General features: G+C 47.0%; 35 non-coding genes and 16 pseudogenes across 35 annotated transcripts; all 51 read right to left on the reverse strand.

The window, feature by feature from the left end:
- Nucleotides 1-28: 28 nt before the first annotated feature.
- Nucleotides 29-147, reverse strand: LOC138463533 (5S ribosomal RNA). Its single transcript, XR_011266119.1, has one exon. It is a non-coding gene; the product is annotated as a 5S ribosomal RNA (ribosomal RNA).
- A 106-nt stretch (nt 148-253) lies between these two features.
- LOC138458718 (5S ribosomal RNA) lies at nt 254-362 on the reverse strand (annotated as a pseudogene).
- A 106-nt stretch (nt 363-468) lies between these two features.
- On the reverse strand, nt 469-587 carry LOC138455486 (5S ribosomal RNA). The gene has a single exon (XR_011262002.1). It is a non-coding gene; the product is annotated as a 5S ribosomal RNA (ribosomal RNA).
- Nucleotides 588-693: 106 nt separating this feature from the next.
- Nucleotides 694-812, reverse strand: LOC138461473 (5S ribosomal RNA). The gene has a single exon (XR_011264088.1). It is a non-coding gene; the product is annotated as a 5S ribosomal RNA (ribosomal RNA).
- A 463-nt stretch (nt 813-1275) lies between these two features.
- Nucleotides 1276-1379, reverse strand: LOC138459626 (5S ribosomal RNA; annotated as a pseudogene).
- Nucleotides 1380-1485: 106 nt separating this feature from the next.
- LOC138462166 (5S ribosomal RNA) lies at nt 1486-1604 on the reverse strand. Its single transcript, XR_011264769.1, has one exon. It is a non-coding gene; the product is annotated as a 5S ribosomal RNA (ribosomal RNA).
- Nucleotides 1605-1710: 106 nt separating this feature from the next.
- On the reverse strand, nt 1711-1829 carry LOC138461158 (5S ribosomal RNA). Its single transcript, XR_011263792.1, has one exon. It is a non-coding gene; the product is annotated as a 5S ribosomal RNA (ribosomal RNA).
- Nucleotides 1830-1935: 106 nt separating this feature from the next.
- LOC138458365 (5S ribosomal RNA) lies at nt 1936-2054 on the reverse strand. The gene has a single exon (XR_011262402.1). It is a non-coding gene; the product is annotated as a 5S ribosomal RNA (ribosomal RNA).
- A 463-nt stretch (nt 2055-2517) lies between these two features.
- LOC138457671 (5S ribosomal RNA) lies at nt 2518-2626 on the reverse strand (annotated as a pseudogene).
- A 106-nt stretch (nt 2627-2732) lies between these two features.
- LOC138458976 (5S ribosomal RNA) lies at nt 2733-2851 on the reverse strand. The gene has a single exon (XR_011262512.1). It is a non-coding gene; the product is annotated as a 5S ribosomal RNA (ribosomal RNA).
- Nucleotides 2852-2957: 106 nt separating this feature from the next.
- LOC138455498 (5S ribosomal RNA) lies at nt 2958-3076 on the reverse strand. Its single transcript, XR_011262003.1, has one exon. It is a non-coding gene; the product is annotated as a 5S ribosomal RNA (ribosomal RNA).
- Nucleotides 3077-3183: 107 nt separating this feature from the next.
- On the reverse strand, nt 3184-3302 carry LOC138463651 (5S ribosomal RNA). Its single transcript, XR_011266238.1, has one exon. It is a non-coding gene; the product is annotated as a 5S ribosomal RNA (ribosomal RNA).
- Nucleotides 3303-3765: 463 nt separating this feature from the next.
- Nucleotides 3766-3874, reverse strand: LOC138459135 (5S ribosomal RNA; annotated as a pseudogene).
- Nucleotides 3875-3980: 106 nt separating this feature from the next.
- LOC138464212 (5S ribosomal RNA) lies at nt 3981-4099 on the reverse strand. Its single transcript, XR_011266794.1, has one exon. It is a non-coding gene; the product is annotated as a 5S ribosomal RNA (ribosomal RNA).
- Nucleotides 4100-4205: 106 nt separating this feature from the next.
- LOC138463317 (5S ribosomal RNA) lies at nt 4206-4324 on the reverse strand. Its single transcript, XR_011265904.1, has one exon. It is a non-coding gene; the product is annotated as a 5S ribosomal RNA (ribosomal RNA).
- A 106-nt stretch (nt 4325-4430) lies between these two features.
- LOC138454089 (5S ribosomal RNA) lies at nt 4431-4549 on the reverse strand. Its single transcript, XR_011260782.1, has one exon. It is a non-coding gene; the product is annotated as a 5S ribosomal RNA (ribosomal RNA).
- A 463-nt stretch (nt 4550-5012) lies between these two features.
- On the reverse strand, nt 5013-5121 carry LOC138459137 (5S ribosomal RNA; annotated as a pseudogene).
- Nucleotides 5122-5227: 106 nt separating this feature from the next.
- On the reverse strand, nt 5228-5346 carry LOC138464213 (5S ribosomal RNA). The gene has a single exon (XR_011266795.1). It is a non-coding gene; the product is annotated as a 5S ribosomal RNA (ribosomal RNA).
- Nucleotides 5347-5452: 106 nt separating this feature from the next.
- LOC138464758 (5S ribosomal RNA) lies at nt 5453-5571 on the reverse strand. The gene has a single exon (XR_011267336.1). It is a non-coding gene; the product is annotated as a 5S ribosomal RNA (ribosomal RNA).
- A 106-nt stretch (nt 5572-5677) lies between these two features.
- Nucleotides 5678-5796, reverse strand: LOC138454090 (5S ribosomal RNA). Its single transcript, XR_011260783.1, has one exon. It is a non-coding gene; the product is annotated as a 5S ribosomal RNA (ribosomal RNA).
- A 463-nt stretch (nt 5797-6259) lies between these two features.
- Nucleotides 6260-6368, reverse strand: LOC138458685 (5S ribosomal RNA; annotated as a pseudogene).
- Nucleotides 6369-6474: 106 nt separating this feature from the next.
- On the reverse strand, nt 6475-6593 carry LOC138460717 (5S ribosomal RNA). Its single transcript, XR_011263387.1, has one exon. It is a non-coding gene; the product is annotated as a 5S ribosomal RNA (ribosomal RNA).
- A 106-nt stretch (nt 6594-6699) lies between these two features.
- Nucleotides 6700-6818, reverse strand: LOC138461746 (5S ribosomal RNA). The gene has a single exon (XR_011264352.1). It is a non-coding gene; the product is annotated as a 5S ribosomal RNA (ribosomal RNA).
- Nucleotides 6819-6924: 106 nt separating this feature from the next.
- Nucleotides 6925-7043, reverse strand: LOC138454010 (5S ribosomal RNA). The gene has a single exon (XR_011260706.1). It is a non-coding gene; the product is annotated as a 5S ribosomal RNA (ribosomal RNA).
- Nucleotides 7044-7496: 453 nt separating this feature from the next.
- LOC138457077 (5S ribosomal RNA) lies at nt 7497-7605 on the reverse strand (annotated as a pseudogene).
- Nucleotides 7606-7711: 106 nt separating this feature from the next.
- Nucleotides 7712-7830, reverse strand: LOC138455500 (5S ribosomal RNA; annotated as a pseudogene).
- A 106-nt stretch (nt 7831-7936) lies between these two features.
- LOC138462974 (5S ribosomal RNA) lies at nt 7937-8055 on the reverse strand. Its single transcript, XR_011265560.1, has one exon. It is a non-coding gene; the product is annotated as a 5S ribosomal RNA (ribosomal RNA).
- Nucleotides 8056-8161: 106 nt separating this feature from the next.
- Nucleotides 8162-8280, reverse strand: LOC138460956 (5S ribosomal RNA). Its single transcript, XR_011263607.1, has one exon. It is a non-coding gene; the product is annotated as a 5S ribosomal RNA (ribosomal RNA).
- A 463-nt stretch (nt 8281-8743) lies between these two features.
- Nucleotides 8744-8852, reverse strand: LOC138457520 (5S ribosomal RNA; annotated as a pseudogene).
- Nucleotides 8853-8958: 106 nt separating this feature from the next.
- Nucleotides 8959-9077, reverse strand: LOC138462609 (5S ribosomal RNA). Its single transcript, XR_011265203.1, has one exon. It is a non-coding gene; the product is annotated as a 5S ribosomal RNA (ribosomal RNA).
- A 106-nt stretch (nt 9078-9183) lies between these two features.
- LOC138454294 (5S ribosomal RNA) lies at nt 9184-9302 on the reverse strand. The gene has a single exon (XR_011260979.1). It is a non-coding gene; the product is annotated as a 5S ribosomal RNA (ribosomal RNA).
- Nucleotides 9303-9765: 463 nt separating this feature from the next.
- LOC138457078 (5S ribosomal RNA) lies at nt 9766-9874 on the reverse strand (annotated as a pseudogene).
- A 106-nt stretch (nt 9875-9980) lies between these two features.
- Nucleotides 9981-10099, reverse strand: LOC138455423 (5S ribosomal RNA; annotated as a pseudogene).
- A 106-nt stretch (nt 10100-10205) lies between these two features.
- On the reverse strand, nt 10206-10324 carry LOC138462167 (5S ribosomal RNA). Its single transcript, XR_011264770.1, has one exon. It is a non-coding gene; the product is annotated as a 5S ribosomal RNA (ribosomal RNA).
- A 106-nt stretch (nt 10325-10430) lies between these two features.
- Nucleotides 10431-10549, reverse strand: LOC138455510 (5S ribosomal RNA). The gene has a single exon (XR_011262004.1). It is a non-coding gene; the product is annotated as a 5S ribosomal RNA (ribosomal RNA).
- A 106-nt stretch (nt 10550-10655) lies between these two features.
- Nucleotides 10656-10774, reverse strand: LOC138461474 (5S ribosomal RNA). The gene has a single exon (XR_011264090.1). It is a non-coding gene; the product is annotated as a 5S ribosomal RNA (ribosomal RNA).
- Nucleotides 10775-11237: 463 nt separating this feature from the next.
- Nucleotides 11238-11346, reverse strand: LOC138458541 (5S ribosomal RNA; annotated as a pseudogene).
- A 107-nt stretch (nt 11347-11453) lies between these two features.
- On the reverse strand, nt 11454-11572 carry LOC138463004 (5S ribosomal RNA). Its single transcript, XR_011265590.1, has one exon. It is a non-coding gene; the product is annotated as a 5S ribosomal RNA (ribosomal RNA).
- Nucleotides 11573-11678: 106 nt separating this feature from the next.
- LOC138465042 (5S ribosomal RNA) lies at nt 11679-11797 on the reverse strand. Its single transcript, XR_011267618.1, has one exon. It is a non-coding gene; the product is annotated as a 5S ribosomal RNA (ribosomal RNA).
- A 106-nt stretch (nt 11798-11903) lies between these two features.
- On the reverse strand, nt 11904-12022 carry LOC138455521 (5S ribosomal RNA). The gene has a single exon (XR_011262005.1). It is a non-coding gene; the product is annotated as a 5S ribosomal RNA (ribosomal RNA).
- A 106-nt stretch (nt 12023-12128) lies between these two features.
- On the reverse strand, nt 12129-12247 carry LOC138465105 (5S ribosomal RNA). The gene has a single exon (XR_011267679.1). It is a non-coding gene; the product is annotated as a 5S ribosomal RNA (ribosomal RNA).
- Nucleotides 12248-12700: 453 nt separating this feature from the next.
- Nucleotides 12701-12809, reverse strand: LOC138457080 (5S ribosomal RNA; annotated as a pseudogene).
- A 106-nt stretch (nt 12810-12915) lies between these two features.
- LOC138455115 (5S ribosomal RNA) lies at nt 12916-13034 on the reverse strand. Its single transcript, XR_011261758.1, has one exon. It is a non-coding gene; the product is annotated as a 5S ribosomal RNA (ribosomal RNA).
- Nucleotides 13035-13140: 106 nt separating this feature from the next.
- On the reverse strand, nt 13141-13259 carry LOC138458015 (5S ribosomal RNA). The gene has a single exon (XR_011262342.1). It is a non-coding gene; the product is annotated as a 5S ribosomal RNA (ribosomal RNA).
- Nucleotides 13260-13365: 106 nt separating this feature from the next.
- On the reverse strand, nt 13366-13484 carry LOC138460957 (5S ribosomal RNA). Its single transcript, XR_011263608.1, has one exon. It is a non-coding gene; the product is annotated as a 5S ribosomal RNA (ribosomal RNA).
- Nucleotides 13485-13930: 446 nt separating this feature from the next.
- LOC138457081 (5S ribosomal RNA) lies at nt 13931-14039 on the reverse strand (annotated as a pseudogene).
- Nucleotides 14040-14145: 106 nt separating this feature from the next.
- LOC138457967 (5S ribosomal RNA) lies at nt 14146-14254 on the reverse strand (annotated as a pseudogene).
- A 106-nt stretch (nt 14255-14360) lies between these two features.
- LOC138461687 (5S ribosomal RNA) lies at nt 14361-14479 on the reverse strand. The gene has a single exon (XR_011264294.1). It is a non-coding gene; the product is annotated as a 5S ribosomal RNA (ribosomal RNA).
- Nucleotides 14480-14585: 106 nt separating this feature from the next.
- LOC138464630 (5S ribosomal RNA) lies at nt 14586-14704 on the reverse strand. Its single transcript, XR_011267207.1, has one exon. It is a non-coding gene; the product is annotated as a 5S ribosomal RNA (ribosomal RNA).
- Nucleotides 14705-15167: 463 nt separating this feature from the next.
- On the reverse strand, nt 15168-15276 carry LOC138457083 (5S ribosomal RNA; annotated as a pseudogene).
- A 107-nt stretch (nt 15277-15383) lies between these two features.
- LOC138463005 (5S ribosomal RNA) lies at nt 15384-15502 on the reverse strand. The gene has a single exon (XR_011265591.1). It is a non-coding gene; the product is annotated as a 5S ribosomal RNA (ribosomal RNA).
- Nucleotides 15503-15574: the final 72 nt, after the last annotated feature.

The following is a 15574-nucleotide window of genomic DNA, read 5'->3' on the forward strand; positions in this document are numbered from 1 at the left end:
CTCACTTCCTGAACTTGGAGCACAAAAAAGCCTACAGCACCTGGTATTCCCAGGTGGTTTCCCATCCAGGTACTAACTAGGCCCGACACTGCTTAGCTTCCGAGATCAGACGAGATCGGGCACAATCAGTGTGGTGTGGCCGTAGGCTCTGGGCCTAGTGAGTTTTGTACTTTTAAGCATCTAGTCAGCTAGACCTTGCAGTTTTGAAAGGCAATTGAGAAATGGCTCACTTCCTGAACTTGGAGCACAAAAAAGCCTACAGCACCTGTTATTCCCAGGCGGTCTCCCATCCAGGTACTAACGAGGCCCGACACTGCTTAGCTTCCGAGATCAGACGCATTCAGTGTGGTGTGGCCGTAGGCTCTGGGCCTTGTGAGTTTTGTACTTTTAAGCATCTAGTCGGCTAGACCTTGCAGTTTTGAAAGGCAATTGAGAAATGGCTCACTTCCTGAACTTGGAGTACAAAAAAGCCTACAGCACCTGGTATTCCCAGGCGGTCTCCCATCCAGGTACTAACTAGGCCCGACACTGCTTAGCTTCTGAGATCAGACGAGATCAGGCGCATTCAGTGTGGTGTGGCCGTAGGCTCTGGGCCCAGTGAGTTTTGTACTTTTAAGCATCTAGTCGGCTAGACCTTGCAGTTTTAAAAGGCAATTGAGAAAGGGCTCACTTCCTGAACTTGGAGCACAAAAAAGCCTACAGCACCTGGTATTCCCAGGCGGTCTCCCATCCAGGTACTAACTAGGCCTGACACTGCTTAACTTCCGAGATCAGACGAGATCGGGTGCATTCAGTGTGGTGTGGCCGTAGGCTCTAGGAATGCTAAGAATATTACTCTTATGCATTTGCATTTAGTAAGCTAAGCCATGCAGCCACTTGCAACATGATACCACGCTCATCGCTCGATCAGGCTCGATCAGGCGAGATATATAAGACTGGTGGGCCCATTCAGGACTCCTATGTCTGGTAGGATAACTTTAATTCATCCATCCTGTGTCTGTTGCAGGGAGGTGGAGAGAACAATCAACACAATAATGGGTTTCTTTCATGCCTCTTGAAGGACTCAATATTCTCTGTACTGCATTACATGTGAAAGTCGATTTATTACCCATGAACACACTACCTGTATGCTAATTCTATGTAAAAAGGTAGCTCCAGCCCTCATGATGTTGTCCAACATTTCCGCTATAAAACGGGATACAATTATTTTGGAAACATACCAAATTTGAAAAATAATTGAGAAGTTGCGCAATTACTAATCATGGAGCACAAAAAAGCCTACAGCACCTGGTATTCCCAGGCAGTCTCCCATCCAGGTACTAACTAGGCCCGACCCTGCTTAGCTTCCTGGGCGCATTCAGTGTGGTGTGGCCGTAGGCTCTGGGCCTAGTGAGTTTTGTACTTTTAAGCATCTAGTCGGCTAGACCTTGCAGTTTTGAAAGGCAATTGTGAAATGGCTCACTTCCTGAACTTGGAGCACAAAAAAGCCTACAGCACCTGGTATTCCCAGGCGGTCTCCCATCCAGGTACTAACGAGGCCCGACACTGCTTAGCTTCCGAGATCAGACGAGATCGGGCGCATTCAGTGTGGTGTGGCCGTAGGCTCTGGGCCTTGTGAGTTTTGTACTTTTAAGCATCTAGTCGGCTAGACCTTGCAGTTTTGAAAGGCAATTGAGAAATGGCTCACTTCCTGAACTTGGAGTACAAAAAAGCCTACAGCACCTGGTATTCCCAGGCGGTCTCCCATCCAGGTACTAACTAGGCCCGACACTGCTTAGCTTCTGAGATCAAACGAGATCAGGCGCATTCAGTGTGGTGTGGCCGTAGGCTCTGGGCCTAGTGAGTTTTGTACTTTTAAGCATCTAGTCGGCTAGACCTTGCAGTTTTGAAAGGCAATTGAGAAAGGGCTCACTTCCTGAACTTGGAGCACAAAAAAGCCTACAGCACCTGGTATTCCCAGGCGGTCTCCCATCCAGGTACTAACTAGGCCTAACACTGCTTAACTTCCGAGATCAGACGAGATCGGGTGCATTCAGTGTGGTGTGGCCGTAGGCTCTAGGAATGCTAAGAATATTACTCTTATGCATTTGCATTTAGTAAGCTAAGCCATGCAGCCACTTGCAACATGATACCACGCTCATCGCTCGATCAGGCTCGATCAGGCGAGATATATAAGACTGGTGGGCCCATTCAGGACTCCTATGTCTGGTAGGATAACTTTAATTCATCCATCCTGTGTCTGTTGCAGGGAGGTGGAGAGAACAATCAACACAATAATGGTTTTCTTTCATGCCTCTTGAAGGACTCAATATTCTCTGTACTGCATTACATGTGAAAGTCGATTTATTACCCATGAACACACTACCTGTATGCTAATTTTATGTAAAAAGGTAGCTCCAGCCCTCATGATGTTGTCCAACATTTCCGCTATAAAACGGGATACAATTATTTTGGAAACATACCAAATTTGAAAAATAATTGAGAAGTTGCGCAATTACTAATCATGGAGCACAAAAAAGCCTACAGCACCTGGTATTCCCAGGCAGTGTCCCATCCAGGTACTAACTAGGCCCAACCCTGCTTAGCTTCCGAGATCGGGCGCATTCAGTGTGGTGTGGCCGTAGGCTCTGGGCCTAGTGAGTTTTGTACTTTTAAGCATCTAGTCGGCTAGACCTTGCAGTTTTGAAAGGCAATTGTGAAATGGCTCACTTCCTGAACTTGGAGCACAAAAAAGCCTACAGCACCTGGTATTCCCAGGCGGTCTCCCATCCAGGTACTAACGAGGCCCGACACTGCTTAGCTTCCGAGATCAGACGAGATCGGGTGCATTCAGTGTGGTGTGGCCGTAGGCTCTGGGCCTTGTGAGTTTTGTACTTTTAAGCATCTAGTCGGCTAGACCTTGCAGTTTTGAAAGGCAATTGAGTAATGGCTCACTTCCTGAACTTGGAGTACAAAAAAGCCTACAGCACCTGGTATTCCCAGGCGGTCTCCCATCCAGGTACTAACTAGGCCCGACACTGCTTAGCTTCTGAGATCAGACGAGATCAGGCGCATTCAGTGTGGTGTGGCCGTAGGCTCTGGGCCTAGTGAGTTTTGTACTTTTAAGCATCTAGTCGGCTAGACCTTGCAGTTTTAAAAGGCAATTGAGAAAGGGCTCACTTCCTGAACTTGGAGCACAAAAAAAGCCTACAGCACCTGGTATTCCCAGGCGGTCTCCCATCCAGGTACTAACTAGGCCTGACACTGCTTAACTTCCAAGATCAGACGAGATCGGGTGCATTCAGTGTGGTGTGGCCGTAGGCTCTAGGAATGCTAAGAATATTACTCTTATGCATTTGCATTTAGTAAGCTAAGCCATGCAGCCACTTGCAACATGATACCACGCTCATCGCTCGATCAGGCTCGATCAGGCGAGATATATAAGACTGGTGGGCCCATTCAGGACTCCTATGTCTGGTAGGATAACTTTAATTCATCCATCCTGTGTCTGTTGCAGGGAGGTGGAGAGAACAATCAACACAATAATGGGTTTCTTTCATGCCTCTTGAAGGACTCAATATTCTCTGTACTGCATTACATGTGAAAGTCGATTTATTACCCATGAACACACTACCTGTATGCTAATTCTATGTAAAAAGGTAGCTCCAGCCCTCATGATGTTGTCCAACATTTCCGCTATAAAACGGGATACAATTATTTTGGAAACATACCAAATTTGAAAAATAATTGAGAAGTTGCGCAATTACTAATCATGGAGCACAAAAAAGCCTACAGCACCTGGTATTCCCAGGCAGTCTCCCATCCAGGTACTAACTAGGCCCGACCCTGCTTAGCTTCCGAGATAGGGCGCATTCAGTGTGGTGTGGCCGTAGGCTCTGGGCCTAGTGAGTTTTGTACTTTTAAGCATCTAGTCGGCTAGACCTTGCAGTTTTGAAAGGCAATTGTGAAATGGCTCACTTCCTGAACTTGGAGCACAAAAAAGCCTACAGCACCTGGTATTCCCAGGCGGTCTCCCATCCAGGTACTAACGAGGCCCGACACTGCTTAGCTTCCGAGATCAGACGAGATCGGGCGCATTCAGTGTGGTGTGGCCGTAGGTTCTGGGCCTTGTGAGTTTTGTACTTTTAAGCATCTAGTCGGCTAGACCTTGCAGTTTTGAAAGGCAATTGAGAAATGGCTCACTTCCTGAACTTGGAGTACAAAAAAGCCTACAGCACCTGGTATTCCCAGGCGGTCTCCCATCCAGGTACTAACTAGGCCCGACACTGCTTAGCTTCTGAGGTCAGACGAGATCAGGCGCATTCAGTGTGGTGTGGCCGTAGGTTCTGGGCCTTGTGAGTTTTGTACTTTTAAGCATCTAGTCGGCTAGACCTTGCAGTTTTGAAAGGCAATTGAGAAAGGGCTCACTTCCTGAACTTGGAGCACAAAAAAGCCTACAGCACCTGGTATTCCCAGGCGGTCTCCCATCCAGGTACTAACTAGGCCTAACACTGCTTAACTTCCAAGATCAGTCGAGATCGGGTGCATTCAGTGTGGTGTGGCCGTAGGCTCTAGGAATGCTAAGAATATTACTCTTATGCATTTGCATTTAGTAAGCTAAGCCATGCAGCCACTTGCAACATGATACCACGCTCATCGCTCGATCAGGCTCGATCAGGCGAGATATATAAGACTGGTGGGCCCATTCAGGACTCCTATGTCTGGTAGGATAACTTTAATTCATCCATCCTGTGTCTGTTGCAGGGAGGTGGAGAGAACAATCAACACAATAATGGGTTTCTTTCATGCCTCTTGAAGGACTCAATATTCTCTGTACTGCATTACATGTGAAAGTCGATTTATTACCCATGAACACACTACCTGTATGCTAATTCTATGTAAAAAGGTAGCTCCAGCCCTCATGATGTTGTCCAACATTTCCGCTATAAAACGGGATACAATTATTTTGGAAACATACCAAATTTGAAAAATAATTGAGAAGTTGCGCAATTACTAATCATGGAGCACAAAAAAGCCTACAGCACCTGGTATTCCCAGGCAGTCTCCCATCCAGGTACTAACTAGGCCCGACCCTGCTTAGCTTCCGAGATAGGGCGCATTCAGTGTGGTGTGGCCGTAGGCTCTGGGCCTAGTGAGTTTTGTACTTTTAAGCATCTAGTCGGCTAGACCTTGCAGTTTTGAAAGGCAATTGTGAAATGGCTCACTTCCTGAACTTGGAGCACAAAAAAGCCTACAGCACCTGGTATTCCCAGGCGGTCTCCCATCCAGGTACTAACGAGGCCCGACACTGCTTAGCTTCCGAGATCAGACGAGATCGGGCGCATTCAGTGTGGTGTGGCCGTAGGTTCTGGGCCTTGTGAGTTTTGTACTTTTAAGCATCTAGTCGGCTAGACCTTGCAGTTTTGAAAGGCAATTGAGAAATGGCTCACTTCCTGAACTTGGAGTACAAAAAAGCCTACAGCACCTGGTATTCCCAGGCGGTCTCCCATCCAGGTACTAACTAGGCCCGACACTGCTTAGCTTCTGAGGTCAGACGAGATCAGGCGCATTCAGTGTGGTGTGGCCATTGGCTCTGGGCCTAGTGAGTTTTGTACTTTTAAGCATCTAGTCGGCTAGACCTTGCAGTTTTGAAAGGCAATTGAGAAAGGGCTCACTTCCTGAACTTGGAGCACAAAAAAGCCTACAGCACCTGGTATTCCCAGGCGGTCTCCCATCCAGGTACTAACTAGGCCTAACACTGCTTAACTTCCAAGATCAGTCGAGATCGGGTGCATTCAGTGTGGTGTGGCCGTAGGCTCTAGGAATGCTAAGAATATTACTCTTATGCATTTGCATTTAGTAAGCTAAGCCATGCAGCCACTTGCAACATGATACCACGCTCATCGCTCGATCAGGCTCGATCAGGCGAGATATATAAGACTGGTGGGCCCATTCAGGACTCCTATGTCTGGTAGGATAACTTTAATTCATCCATCCTGTGTCTGTTGCAGGGAGGTGGAGAGAACAATCAACACAATAATGGGTTTCTTTCATGCCTCTTGAAGGACTCAATATTCTCTGTACTGCATTACATGTGAAAGTCGATTTATTACCCATGAACACACTACCTGTATGCTAATTCTATGTAAAAAGGTAGCTCCAGCCCTCATGATGTTGTCCAACATTTCCGCTATAAAACGGGATACAATTATTTTGGAAACATACCAAATTTGAAAAATAATTGAGAAGTTGCGCAATTACTAATCATGGAGCACAAAAAAGCCTACAGCACCTGGTATTCCCAGGCAGTCTTCCATCCAGGTACTAACTTGGTCCGACCCTGCTTAGCTTCCGAGATCGGGCGCATTCAGTGTGGTGTGGCCGTAGGCTCTGGGCCTAGTGAGTTTTGTACTTTTAAGCATCTAGTCGGCTAGACCTTGCAGTTTTGAGAGGCAATTGTGAAATGGCTCACTTCCTGAACTTGGAGTACAAAAAAGCCTACAGCACCTGGTATTCCCAGGTGGTCTCCCATCCAGGTACTAACTAGGCCCGACACTGCTTAGCTTCCGAGATCAGACGAGATCGGGCGCATTCAGTGTGGTGTGGCCGTAGGCTCTGGGCCTTGTGAGTTTTGTACTTTTAAGCATCTAGTCGGCTAGACCTTGCAGTTTTGAAAGGCAATTGAGAAATGGCTCACTTCCTGAACTTGGAGTACAAAAAAGCCTACAGCACCTGGTATTCCCAGGCGGTCTCCCATCCAGGTACTAACTAGGCCCGACACTGCTTAGCTTCTGAGATCAGACGAGATCAGGCGCATTCAGTGTGGTGTGGCCATAGGCTCTGGGCCTAGTGAGTTTTGTACTTTTAAGCATCTAGTCGGCTAGACCTTGCAGTTTTGAAAGGCAATTGAGAAAGGGCTCACTTCCTGAACTTGGAGCACAAAAAAGCCTACAGCACCTGGTATTCCCAGGCGGTCTCCCATCCAGGTACTAACTAGGCCTAACACTGCTTAACTTCCGAGATCAGACAAGATCGGGTGCATTCAGTGTGGTGTGGCCGTAGGTTCTAGGAATGCTAAGAATATTACTCTTATGCATTTGCATTTAGTAAGCTAAGCCATGCAGCCACTTGCAACATGATACCACGCTCATCGCTCGATCAGGCGAGATATATAAGACTGGTGGGCCCATTCAGGACTCCTATGTCTGGTAGGATAACTTTAATTCATCCATCCTGTGTCTGTTGCAGGGAGGTGGAGAGAACAATCAACACAATAATGGTTTTCTTTCATGCCTCTTGAAGGACTCAATATTCTCTGTACTGCATTACATGTGAAAGTCGATTTATTACCCCTGAACACACTACCTGTATGCTAATTCTATGTAAAAAGGTAGCTCCAGCCCTCATGATGTTGTCCAACATTTCCGCTATAAAACGGGATACAATTATTTTGGAAACATACCAAATTTGAAAAATAATTGAGAAGTTGCGCAATTACTAATCATGGAGCACAAAAAAGCCTACAGCACCTGGTATTCCCAGGCAGTCTCCCATCCAGGTACTAACTAGGCCCGACCCTGCTTAGCTTCCGAGATCGGGCGCATTCAGTGTGGTGTGGCCGTAGGCTCTGGGCCTAGTGAGTTTTGTACTTTTAAGCATCTAGTCGGCTAGACCTTGCAGTTTTGAAAGGCAATTGTGAAATGGCTCACTTCCTGAACTTGGAGCACAAAAAAGCCTACAGCACCTGGTATTCCCAGGCGGTCTCCCATCCAGGTACTAACGAGGCCCGACACTGCTTAGCTTCTGAGATCAGACGAGATCGTGCACATTCAGTGTGGTGTGGCCGTAGGCTCTGGGCCTTGTGAGTTTTGTACTTTTAAGCATCTAGTCGGCTAGACCTTGCAGTTTTGAAAGGCAATTGAGAAATGGCTCACTTCCTGAACTTGGAGTACAAAAAAGCCTACATCACCTGGTATTCCCAGGCGGTCTCCCATCCAGGTACTAACTAGGCCCAACACTGCTTAGCTTCTGAGATCAGACGAGATCAGGCGCATTCAGTGTGGTGTGGCCGTAGGCTCTGGGCCTAGTGAGTTTTGTACTTTTAAGCATCTAGTCGGCTAGACCTTGCAGTTTTGAAAGGCAATTGAGAAAGGGCTCACTTCCTGAACTTGGAGCACAAAAAAGCCTACAGCACCTGGTATTCCCAGGCGGTCTCCCATCCAGGTACTAACTAGGCCTAACACTGCTTAACTTCTGAGATCAGACGAGATCAGGTGCATTCAGTGTGGTGTGGCCGTAGGCTCTAGGAATGCTAAGAATATTACTCTTATGCATTTGCATTTAGTAAGCTAAGCCATGCAGCCACTTGCAACATGATACCACGCTCATCGCTCGATCAGGCTCGATCAGGCGAGATATATAAGACTGGTGGGCCCATTCAGGACTCCTATGTCTGGTAGGATAACTTTAATTCATCCATCCTGTGTCTGTTGCAGGGAGGTGGAGAGAACAATCAACACAATAATGGTTTTCTTTCATGCCTCTTGAAGGACTCAATATTCTCTGTACTGCATTACATGTGAAAGTCGATTTATTACCCATGAACACACTACCTGTATGCTAATTCTATGTAAAAAGGTAGCTCCAGCCCTCATGATGTTGTCCAACATTTCCGCTATAAAACGGGATACAATTATTTTGGAAACATACCAAATTTGAAAAATAATTGAGAAGTTGCGCAATTACTAATCATGGAGCACAAAAAAGCCTACAGCACCTGGTATTCCCAGGCAGTCTCCCATCCAGGTACTAACTAGGCCCCACCCTGCTTAGCTTCCGAGATCGGGCGCATTCAGTGTGGTGTGGCCGTAGGCTCTGGGCCTAGTGAGTTTTGTACTTTTAAGCATCTAGTCGGCTAGACCTTGCAGTTTTGAAAGGCAATTGTGAAATGGCTCACTTCCTGAACTTGGAGCACAAAAAAGCCTACAGCACCTGGTATTCCCAGGTGGTCTCCCATCCAGGTACTAACTAGGCCCAACACTGCTTAGCTTCTGAGATCAGACAAGATCAGGCGCATTCAGTGTGGTGTGGCCGTAGGCTCTGGGCCTAGTGAGTTTTGTACTTTTAAGCATCTAGTCGGCTAGACCGTGCAGTTTTAAAAGGCAATTGAGAAAGGGCTCACTTCCTGAACTTGGAGCACAAAAAAGCCTACAGCACCTGGTATTCCCAGGCGGTCTCCCATCCAGGTACTAACTAGGCCTGACACTGCTTAACTTCCAAGATCAGACGAGATCGGGTGCATTCAGTGTGGTGTGGCCGTAGTCTCTAGGAATGCTAAGAATATTACTCTTATGCATTTGCATTTAGTAAGCTAAGCCATGCAGCCACTTGCAACATGATACCACGCTCATCGCTCGATCAGGCTCGATCAGGCGAGATATATAAGACTGGTGGGCCCATTCAGGACTCCTATGTCTGGTAGGATAACTTTAATTCATCCATCCTGTGTCTGTTGCAGGGAGGTGGAGAGAACAATCAACACAATAATGGTTTTCTTTCATGCCTCTTGAAGGACTCAATATTCTCTGTACTGCATTACATGTGAAAGTCGATTTATTACCCATGAACACACTACCTGTATGCTAATTCTATGTAAAAAGGTAGCTCCAGCCCTCATGATGTTGTCCAACATTTCCGCTATAAAACGGTATACAATTATTTTGGAAACATACCAAATTTGAAAAATAATTGAGAAGTTGCGCAATTACTAATCATGGAGCACAAAAAAGCCTACAGCACCTGGTATTCCCAGGCAGTCTCCCATCCAGGTACTAACTAGGCCCGACCCTGCTTAGCTTCCGAGATCGGGCGCATTCAGTGTGGTGTGGCCGTAGGCTCTGGGCCTAGTGAGTTTTGTACTTTTAAGCATCTAGTCGGCTAGACCTTGCAGTTTTGAAAGGCAATTGTGAAATGGCTCACTTCCTGAACTTGGAGCACAAAAAAGCCTACAGCACCTGGTATTCCCAGGTGGTCTCCCATCCAGGTACTAACTAGGCCCGACACTGCTTAGCTTCCTTGATCAGACGAGATCGGGCGCAATCAGTGTGGTGTGGCCGTAGGCTCTGGGCCTAGTGAGTTTTGTACTTTTAAGCATCTAGTCAGCTAGACCTTGCAGTTTTGAAAGGCAATTGAGAAATGGCTCACTTCCTGAACTTGGAGCACAAAAAAGCCTACAGCACCTGGTATTCCCAGGCGGTCTCCCATCCAGGTACTAACGAGGCCCGACACTGCTTAGCTTCCGAGATCAGACGAGATCGGGCGCATTCAGTGTGGTGTGGCCGTAGGCTCTGGGCCTTGTGAGTTTTGTACTTTTAAGCATCTAGTCGGCTAGACCTTGCAGTTTTGAAAGGCAATTGAGAAATGGCTCACTTCCTGAACTTGGAGTACAAAAAAGCCTACAGCACCTGGTATTCCCAGGCGGTCTCCCATCCAGGTACTAACTAGGCCCGACACTGCTTAGCTTCTGAGATCAGACGAGATCAGGCGCATTCAGTGTGGTGTGGCCGTAGGCTCTGGGCCTAGTGAGTTTTGTACTTTTAAGCATCTAGTCGGCTAGACCTTGCAGTTTTAAAAGGCAATTGAGAAAGGGCTCACTTCCTGAACTTGGAGCACAAAAAAGCCTACAGCACCTGGTATTCCCAGGCGGTCTCCCATCCAGGTACTAACTAGGCCTGACACTGCTTAACTTCCGAGATCAGACGAGATCGGGTGCATTCAGTGTGGTGTGGCCGTAGGCTCTAGGAATGCTAAGAATATTACTCTTATGCATTTGCATTTAGTAAGCTAAGCCATGCAGCCACTTGCAACATGATACCACGCTCATCGCTCGATCAGGCTCGATCAGGCGAGATATATAAGACTGGTGGGCCCATTCAGGACTCCTATGTCTGGTAGGATAACTTTAATTCATCCATCCTGTGTCTGTTGCAGGGAGGTGGAGAGAACAATCAACACAATAATGGGTTTCTTTCATGCCTCTTGAAGGACTCAATATTCTCTGTACTGCATTACATGTGAAAGTCGATTTATTACCCATGAACACACTACCTGTATGCTAATTCTATGTAAAAAGGTAGCTCCAGCCCTCATGATGTTGTCCAACATTTCCGCTATAAAACGGGATACAATTATTTTGGAAACATACCAAATTTGAAAAATAATTGAGAAGTTGCGCAATTACTAATCATGGAGCACAAAAAAGCCTACAGCACCTGGTATTCCCAGGCAGTCTCCCATCCAGGTACTAACTAGGCCCGACCCTGCTTAGCTTCTGAGATCGGGCGCATTCAGTGTGGTGTGGCCGTAGGCGCTGGGCCTAGTGAGTTTTGTACTTTTAAGCATCTAGTCAGCTAGACCTTGCAGTTTTCAAAGGCAATTGAGAAATGGCTCACTTCCTGAACTTGGAGCACAAAAAAAGCCTACAGCACCTGGTATTCCCAGGCGGTCTCCCATCCAGGTACTAACGAGGCCCGACACTGCTTAGCTTCCGAGATCAGACGAGATCGGGCGCAATCAGTGTGGTGTGGCCGTAGGCTCTGGGCCTTGTGAGTTTTGTACTTTTAAGCATCTAGTCGGCTAGACCTTGCAGTTTTGAAAGGCAATTGAGAAATGGCTCACTTCCTGAACTTGGAGTACAAAAAAGCCTACAGCACCTGGTATTCCCAGGCCGTCTCCCATCCAGGTACTAACTAGGCCCGACACTGCTTAGCTTCTGAGATCAGACGAGATCAGGCGCATTCAGTGTGGTGTGGCCGTAGGCTCTGGGCCTTGTGAGTTTTGTACTTTTAAGCATCTAGTCGGCTAGACCTTGCAGTTTTGAAAGGCAATTGAGAAATGGCTCACTTCCTGAACTTGGAGTACAAAAAAGCCTACAGCACCTGGTATTCCCAGGCGGTCTCCCATCCAGGTACTAACTAGGCCCGACACTGCTTAGCTTCTGAGATCAGACGAGATCAGGCGCATTCAGTGTGGTGTGGCCGTAGGCTCTGGGCCTAGGAAGTTTTGTACTTTTAAGCATCTAGTCGGCTAGACCTTGCAGTTTTAAAAGGCAATTGAGAAAGGGCTCACTTCCTGAACTTGGAGCACAAAAAAGCCTACAGCACCTGGTATTCCCAGGCGGTCTCCCATCCAGGTACTAACTAGGCCTGACACTGCTTCACTTCCGAGACCAGACGAGATCGGGTGCATTCAGTGTGGTGTGGCCGTAGGCTCTAGGAATGCTAAGAATATTACTCTTATGCATTTGCATTTAGTAAGCTAAGCCATGCAGCCACTTGCAACATGATACCACGCTCATCGCTCGATCAGGCGAGATATATAAGACTGGTGGGCCCATTCAGGACTCCTATGTCTGGTAGGATAACTTTAATTCATCCATCCTGTGTCTGTTGCAGGGAGGTGGAGAGAACAATCAACACAATAATGGGTTTCTTTCATGCCTCTTGAAGGACTCAATATTCTCTGTACTGCATTACATGTGAAAGTCGATTTATTACCCATGAACACACTACCTGTATGCTAATTCTATGTAAAAAGGTAGCTCCAGCCCTCATGATGTTGTCCAACATTTCCGCTATAAAACGGGATACAATTATTTTGGAAACATACCAAATTTGAAAAATAATTGAGAAGTTGCGCAATTACTAATCATGGAGCACAAAAAAGCCTACAGCACCTGGTATTCCCAGGCAGTCTCCCATCCAGGTACTAACTAGGCCCGACCCTGCTTAGCTTCCGAGATCGGGCGCATTCAGTGTGGTGTGGCCGTAGGCTCTGGGCCTAGTGAGTTTTGTACTTTTAAGCATCTAGTCGGCTAGACCTTGCAGTTTTGAAAGGCAATTGTGAAATGGCTCACTTCCTGAACTTGGAGCACAAAAAAGCCTACAGCACCTGGTATTCCCAGGCGGTCTCCCATCCAGGTACTAACGAGGCCCGACACTGCTTAGCTTCTGAGATCAGACGAGATCGTGCGCATTCAGTGTGGTGTGGCCGTAGGCTCTGGGCCTTGTGAGTTTTGTACTTTTAAGCATCTAGTCGGCTAGACCTTGCAGTTTTGAAAGGCAATTGAGAAATGGCTCACTTCCTGAACTTGGAGTACAAAAAAGCCTACAGCACCTGGTATTCCCAGGCGGTCTCCCATCCAGGTACTAACTAGGCCCAACACTGCTTAGCTTCTGAGATCAGACGAGATCAGGCGCATTCAGTGTGGTGTGGCCGTAGGCTCTGGGCCTAGTGAGTTTTGTACTTTTAAGCATCTAGTCGGCTAGACCTTGCAGTTTTGAAAGGCAATTGAGAAAGGGCTCACTTCCTGAACTTGGAGCACAAAAAAGCCTACAGCACCTGGTATTCCCAGGCGGTCTCCCATCCAGGTACTAACTAGGCCTAACACTGCTTAACTTCTGAGATCAGACGAGATCAGGTGCATTCAGTGTGGTGTGGCCGTAGGCTCTAGGAATGCTAAGAATATTACTCTTATGCATTTGCATTTAGTAAGCTAAGCCATGCAGCCACTTGCAACATGATACCACGCTCGATCAGGCGAGATATATAAGACTGGTGGGCCCATTCAGGACTCCTATGTCTGGTAGGATAACTTTAATTCATCCATCCTGTGTCTGTTGCAGGGAGGTGGAGAGAACAATCAACACAATAATGGTTTTCTTTCATGCCTCTTGAAGGACTCAATATTCTCTGTACTGCATTACATGTGAAAGTCGATTTATTACCCATGAACACACTACCTGTATGCTAATTCTATGTAAAAAGGTAGCTCCAGCCCTCATGATGTTGTCCAACATTTCCGCTATAAAACGGGATACAATTATTTTGGAAACATACCAAATTTGAAAAATAATTGAGAAGTTGCGCAATTACTAATCATGGAGCACAAAAAAGCCTACAGCACCTGGTATTCCCAGGCAGTCTCCCATCCAGGTACTAACTAGGCCCGACCCTGCTTAGCTTCCGAGATCGGGCGCATTCAGTGTGGTGTGGCCGTAGGCTCTGGGCCTAGTGAGTTTTGTACTTTTAAGCATCTAGTCGGCTAGACCTTGCAGTTTTGAAAGGCAATTGCGAAATGGCTCACTTCCTGAACTTGGAGCACAAAAAAGCCTACAGCACCTGGTATTCCCAGGCGGTCTCCCATCCAGGTACTAACGAGGCCCGACACTGCTTAGCTTCCGAGATCAGACGCATTCAGTGTGGTGTGGCCGTAGGCTCTGGGCCTTGTGAGTTTTGTACTTTTAAGCATCTAGTCGGCTAGACCTTGCAGTTTTGAAAGGCAATTGTGAAATGGCTCACTTCCTGAACTTGGAGCACAAAAAAGCCTACAGCACCTGATATTCCCAGGTGGTCTCCCATCCAGGTACTAACTAGGCCCGACACTGCTTAGCTTCTGAGATCAGACGAGATCAGGCGCATTCAGTGTGGTGTGGCCGTAGGCTCTGGGCCTAGTGAGTTTTGTACTTTTAAGCATCTAGTCGGCTAGACCTTGCAGTTTTAAAAGGCAATTGAGAAAGGGCTCACTTCCTGAACTTGGAGCACAAAAAAGCCTACAGCACCTGGTATTCCCAGGCGGTCTCCCATCCAGGTACTAACTAGGCCTGACACTGCTTAACTTCCGAGATCAGACAAGATCGGGTGCATTCAGTGTGGTGTGGCCGTAGGCTCTAGGAATGCTAAGAATATTACTCTTATGCATTTGCATTTAGTAAGCTAAGCCATGCAGCCACTTGCAACATGATACCACGCTCATCGCTCGATCAGGCTCGATCAGGCGAGATATATAAGACTGGTGGGCCCATTCAGGACTCCTATGTCTGGTAGGATAACTTTAATTCATCCATCCTGTGTCTGTTGCAGGGAGGTGGAGAGAACAATCAACACAATAATGGGTTTCTTTCATGCCTCTTGAAGGACTCAATATTCTCTGTACTGCATTACATGTGAAAGTCGATTTATTACCCATGAACACACTACCTGTATGCTAATTCTATGTAAAAAGGTAGCTCCAGCCCTCATGATGTTGTCCAACATTTCCGCTATAAAACGGGATACAATTATTTTGGAAACATACCAAATTTGAAAAATAATTGAGAAGTTGCGCAATTACTAATCATGGAGCACAAAAAAGCCTACAGCACCTGGTATTCCCAGGCAGTCTCCCATCCAGGTACTAACTAGGCCCGACCCTGCTTAGCTTCCGAGATCGGGCGCATTCAGTGTGGTGTGGCCGTAGGCGCTGGGCCTAGTGAGTTTTGTACTTTTAAGCATCTAGTCGGCTAGACCTTGCAGTTTTGAAAGGCAATTGTGAAATGGCTCACTTCCTGAACTTGGAGCACAAAAAAAGCCTACAGCACCTGGTATTCCCAGGCGGTCTCCCATCCAGGTACTAACGAGGCCCGACACTGCTTAGCTTCCGAGATCAGACGAGATCGGGCGCAATCAGTGTGGTGTGGCCGTAGGCTCTGGGCCTTGTGAGTTTTGTACTTTTAAGCATCTAGTCGGCTAGACCTTGCAGTTTTGAAAGGCAATTGAG

Source organism: Ambystoma mexicanum, chromosome 4p, assembly GCF_040938575.1.
Source record: "Ambystoma mexicanum isolate Mex_15411 chromosome 4p, UKY_AmexF1_1, whole genome shotgun sequence".
In the NCBI taxonomy this organism is placed as follows: domain Eukaryota; kingdom Metazoa; phylum Chordata; class Amphibia; order Caudata; family Ambystomatidae; genus Ambystoma; species Ambystoma mexicanum.